The sequence below is a fragment of the Triticum aestivum genome, chromosome 3D, assembly GCF_018294505.1.
Source record: "Triticum aestivum cultivar Chinese Spring chromosome 3D, IWGSC CS RefSeq v2.1, whole genome shotgun sequence".
NCBI classification, from domain to species: Eukaryota; Viridiplantae; Streptophyta; class Magnoliopsida; order Poales; family Poaceae; genus Triticum; species Triticum aestivum.
In genome coordinates, this window is record NC_057802.1 from 164,440,913 (window position 1) to 164,446,728 (window position 5,816).

Below are 5,816 nucleotides of genomic sequence, written 5' to 3' on the forward strand. Positions count from 1 at the left end.
CTTGCCGTTGGAACGTAACTTGCCCATTCTAAGGCCTTTGGTTGGGCCAAGGTGACTGCCGAGGATCTTGGAGAACGCATCCAAGCTTTTGCGATAGCCATGGCAGAGCTCGTGGGTGTCGATGAGGTCGAGAGGGCTGGAGTTCCATAGGGGGCGCCACCGCCGGGAAAGGAGGGTTGTCCGCACCCCATATTTGATTGGGAGGAGGGAGATGATGACTCTCAACATATCATCGGGGAGGCTGCTGATTAAGTCTAGGCCTGCTGAAGTCGCTTGCGGTTCTAGCTCGCCCCGCCTCCGCTTGTTGGCAGCCCCGTTCTCCACCTCTGGAGTCTCCTTATCAGCGGCACTTTCTGATAGAAATGGGAGTACAGGGAATATTTAGTTAAAACAGGGCAATAGAAAAGTGTATTGGTAACTAGAAGTTATTAGGTAGGAATATAGTAAGATAAGCGAATAAAAATTGGTTTCTTAAATCCTACACAATTCATTTGACATTGCTGGGTAAGTCAACATATGCAGATAGTTGAAAAGAAAACTTACTTCGAACAAAGTCTGAACGGATGATTTTGTCGGGGAAGTTAGCATATATCTCATGACCAGGCCCTTCTGTGTGCAGTGCAATTTTAGTGCCAGCTTTCAGTACATAAAACTTTGCAATTTCATTCCAAAAGCAAGTGCCAAAATAGGAGTCACCGCGTTCATCAAGTCTTACAGTAGCAACGATTGTAAATCCATGGTTTGTGTGCAGTATGACATTCGTGGAGCCTTGATGTATGTAAAGGGAAAAATTGTGCACTACATAATCTGTTGCATAGCGAGGGATGTCCTGCAGAAAATGGTAGGGTTGTTAAAGAAAATATGGTAACATGCAAATATGGGCCCAAATTGAAAGAACTGTACAACAGTTGAAATCGAAGGACAAAATTCTATAATTAAACTGATAGGGTAAACATGATGTCATGGAAATATGAGAGTAATCGAAAGAACAATACATCATTAATTTGCCTAATATAGAAAGAAGAGGGGGAAAATCCCCTTTGACGTATATGGTGCATGTGGCACCTTTTATCCAAATGTAGCAATATTTAGCATATGTTCAGGAAAGTAGGCCATGCCAACCGATTTAGGGTGAGATTAAACATACCGCGCGCGTCCTCAAGTTATCTGGTATGATGAGATGGAATCTCTGGCGGCGGTCGCCAAGTCCTGAAGTACCAGCGCACTATACATTCTATGAATGAAAGAAAACCCTCAAATCAGCTCGAATAAAAATGAATTCACGGCGATTTCCGCCGGGTGATTAAAGGAGGCAGATGAACTGGGATAAGAGGTGAGATAATATCTCGTTAAATTAGTTACCTTGTCGTCCATGAGAAAGAACCCTCAGTACGGCAGATTCCCCAACCGAGCGGAGCTGGGTCGACCGCGAGCAGCGTCGAGAAATTCAATGGCGATAGGCGGCGGCAAGCAGAAGTGGCGAAATGCGGTGGGCTTTGCCGGCAGCCTGGCGGCGGCGGCAGGCGTCGAGCTAAGTGTTTACCGCCGCGATAGGCGGTGCCATGGCATAGACGCGGAGGAGCTTGTGCAGGTGTGAATGGGGAACATACCAGAGGGGCTAAGGTGTGGGTGGCGGGCGGGGTGAGGGTTTTTGTGACGCGGGGATGGTGAGGGTTTTCTTTTTTCTTTTTTGAATTGGGTGGTGAGGGTTTTCTGTCCCACAAAGAATTTTGGGGGCTATGGTTTGCTAGAGCGAACCGTGTGTGATTGACGCAGCAGGCAAAATGATAGTCATTGCACACGGTTCCAATTTTGGGAACCGTGTGTGATTGACGTACTACCTCCGTCCTGGTTTATTGGTCCCCCGTTGTAATTTTTACCAAAATTTGGCAAAATATTTAACATACTCAGACATAGATAATAAGCGTACACGTACATAAGCATAGTTCAACCGTCATTAAGCATACTCAAGCGTACATAGTTCGATCCATCCCACATCTCATCTCACATGCGGCCGGCACGATCCTGAAGCTTCACCAGGTACTCGGCGTACGTGCCGTGCGCCACCCTGCGAGAATACTTCTTCTTGAAGGAGCCAACGGCCCGTCCTCTTGCATGCGCAAGAACACTTAGATACGCATCATGAATCTTGTGGTTGCAAAATGGGCATCCATAGTCGTCGTTCCAGGTCCTAATACGCCTGTTATGCATTCCCACATAAAGCTCCCTCAGGATTCACCTCTTGTACCTCCTCTGGGCATCTTCATCCTCACTGTCCACATCGTCAGACAACACCTATACATATAGTAAAACAAATTTGGCATCAAATCACTGATTACATGCCGTGAAGTAGGATTAGGGATTTATGACAATTTATTTATACATATTCAGAGATTATGGTTCGATTTTTAAGCGCAGTCGTTTATGTACAGACCAATCTTGAAGAAAATAATGGCACAAACATATGTAGGTCATTCAAAATCAATTGTCAAGTCCTGGCTAGGAATTATTAGCACGAACACTAACCCTAGTCGGATTACTGGCAGAAATCATTTGCACAGATGGAACAACTAATCACTTATCACCTGTACCATTCAAACAATCAATACACTACACGGATCTAACGAAACTTACTCAGATTTCATGGGTTGGGAGAACATAACCACAGGATTTCTATTCCAAAAGGGGGGAGGCAGGAGTAACCAGAGAAACCCTATGATCTATTTGACACATAAATGGGTATAGATGACTAACCAGCTGTCCGTCATCGTCGGAGTCGTCGCCGGAGTGGTCGTCGGAGTCGTCGCCGGAGTGGTCATCGGAGTCGGTGTGGAACTCCGCCTCCGGCTGTGGAAGCTCGACGCCGTCGACGATGTCAGTGTGCAGCAATAACTCGCCGACGGTGACTGCAACCTCTGTCTCCATCTCCACGTCGTGTTTCGGTGCTTTAGCAGCCCCGGCATCGCCACTCCCTCCGATGGGGTGCTTCGGCGGCATCCTCATACACTGACGGCTTTGAGGACAGAGAGCGGCGTCGAGGTTGCAAGCGGAGAGAGAGGATTGTGTGTGCGTAGCGAGGATGGGGGTGTGGCCGCTCGGGCGCACCATTAATATGGAGTTGTGGGAGTTGTGGGAGAGAGGCGGGCGGCGGTCAAACCGATGGCTCGCCTCCCGATGAGCCTGCGCACCGGACTGCTAGCATGCCTACCAAAGTTTCACACAGCTACTCGCACGCCTCCCGATGACACTGTGCAGCGAGCACGCCTCCGTCAATTCACACACCTACACGCATGCCTCCCCCGTCTGCCTGCGCGGCGGACTGCTCGCATGCGTCCCGTCAACTCACGCCTGCTCGCACGCCACACGGGTCGCGTGGCGGCACGTATATTGTTTTTCTATTTGGATGATTAATGTTGCCGCTTTATTGCTTAACCAAAGCATGGCACGTATCCATTGTTGGTCTAACGCTCACGGTTCGAATAAATAATCCGTTTGGGATATTGGTTCCCAATTATTAATAATCTCCCGTCTGTAATTAGATAAAGATTACATCAAAACTGGTCTCAAATTTGACAAAAAAAAGTGCAATGCCACTTTGTATTGGTGTCCATATGACAACACGATAAGTTTCATGAACTTCAAATAAGTTTTGGATGTACTAGAATTTAAAAATCAAGATTCTCAATGTTTGAAATTTATTGCACGGGGAGTAAACATGCACCCAGTGAGACACATGTGTTTTTGCAATCCATTTAGGTGCACTGTCACGTGTGCATGTAGCTCAAATTTGATTTTTGCACATTATACCCATAGAAAATCAATCAATCAATGTACTAAAACGTCTTAATGATCTTTGTGAATTTTTTGAAATTAAAACGTCCCTCCTTTGGTAACATGTATGTTCACCGCAGGATAATTAATTTAACATGCATCATAGTTGCGGTGGATTCGCGGTGTGTGTGTGGGTGTGTGCGTCTGGGGGTGGTGGGTGGCTCGCAGTACACTACGAGTTGTGAGCCACCGTGTGGGTTGGCTATTTTGTTAGGCAGGCTGGTGCCACATCAGAGTCGTGAAATCGTTATTTAAAACATTACACAACCCTTTCATACATAAATGTTTTGGCCACATGCAGTCGATGGTTTTCCTACACAACACTCGATACTCGCGTGTGACGCTTTCTGTGGGCCCACGAGGTCGTCGTCCATCACTTTGACGAACAGCCGGCAGTGAGGTTAATTTGACCAGCAAGGTATAATCTTTTTTGTTTGTGTTATGGTGGTATATAGTACGCGTCGAAGAGGTGGGAGGGGACTAGCATATATACTATACGTATGCGTCCGTGAACAAGTACACCTCACTCAGTGTCGGGACTTTTTGGTTACCGAGGCACGTGCCACATCAAAATTGTGAAATTGGTTATTCAAACATCACACAACACCTTTTTGGGCCACATGCATATATATCCTAGCTAGGACACTCATGTGTGACGCTTCCATCTGTGGGCCCATGAGGCCATCGTCGATGCATCCATGCATGCATGCATCACTTTGACCTACACCGGGAGAGGTTAATTAATTTCACCATCGATGAGGATTCTTTTGGGTTGTACATATATTACGGCAGGAGCATATAGTATGAGGTGTAGAGGGGGGAAGGGGACCATCATATGTAGTACGCTTGATATGAACCTCGCTCTCTGTGGGTGCATGGTTTACGGTTTTTGAGGCATGTGGCACATCAAAGTTGTGCATTTTGGGTATTCAACATATATATGTTTGGCCCACATGCAAAGCGGTGGTGGTTGTCCTCTCGCACCCACTTAAGCGGTTATCGGCGATATCGATGCTTTCCATCTGTGGGCCCGCTTGGTCCATCACTTCTTTTTGCCTCACAACAAGAGAGGTTAATTTGACTTAGGAGGGGATTATTATTTTTGCTTTGGGCTGACATGCATGATACACTTTGAGCACACACATATGCATGTGTACGCATGAATCCCTCCCATCGAGTCAAAGTGGCTAGTACAACGACACCATCATGAACCGATCTCGCTCTGTGTGGGGAGCTAGTGTATGATTTTTGGCACACGCGCCAGATCAATGTTGTGTATTCAAACATGAATGCACGCATCACCTCCATACATATGCATGTAGTGGTTGCCTTCGAACGATACACTCCCTCGCGTGGTTATCGGCGACAAGCCTATATATTCGTGGGCCCGCGTGGACATCCATGATCACCTTGACCAACAACAAGATAGGTTACCATGGCGGATTCTTCATTTGGTTAGTGTTATCGTAGTATAGGTCATGGTGAGATTCAGACATTATTAAGTTCGAGCGCATATACTATGCACGCATGCATGCATATATGAATCCCCGTCGTTGGCTTGAAGTGTGGTGTAACATACATATGCATCGTCAACCTAACCCTCACTCAGTTTGGGGATTTCTAGTTCGAAATCACGATGCCACATCAAAGTTGTTCATTGTTACTCAAAAACACACCTCTCCATACATATGTTTGGGCCACACGCATGCAATGGTTGTCTTCAGGGACTAGCTACTTGCGTGATTATTGGTGAGCTAGCCCATCTCCGGGGTCGCATGGACGAACATCACTTTGACCAACAACAAGAGAGAGGTTGTACAACCAAGGTGGATTATTCTTGGTCCGTTTTAGATCCATCTTGGTGAGATATATGCCTCTCTGGCCTGCCGACTAAAAGTGTGTGGGGGGCGTTGCTACATCGCACTTTGCTAGGTGAACCTCGGTTGGGGGGCATGCATTCATAGCTTAATTAGGATTCCCTTCGT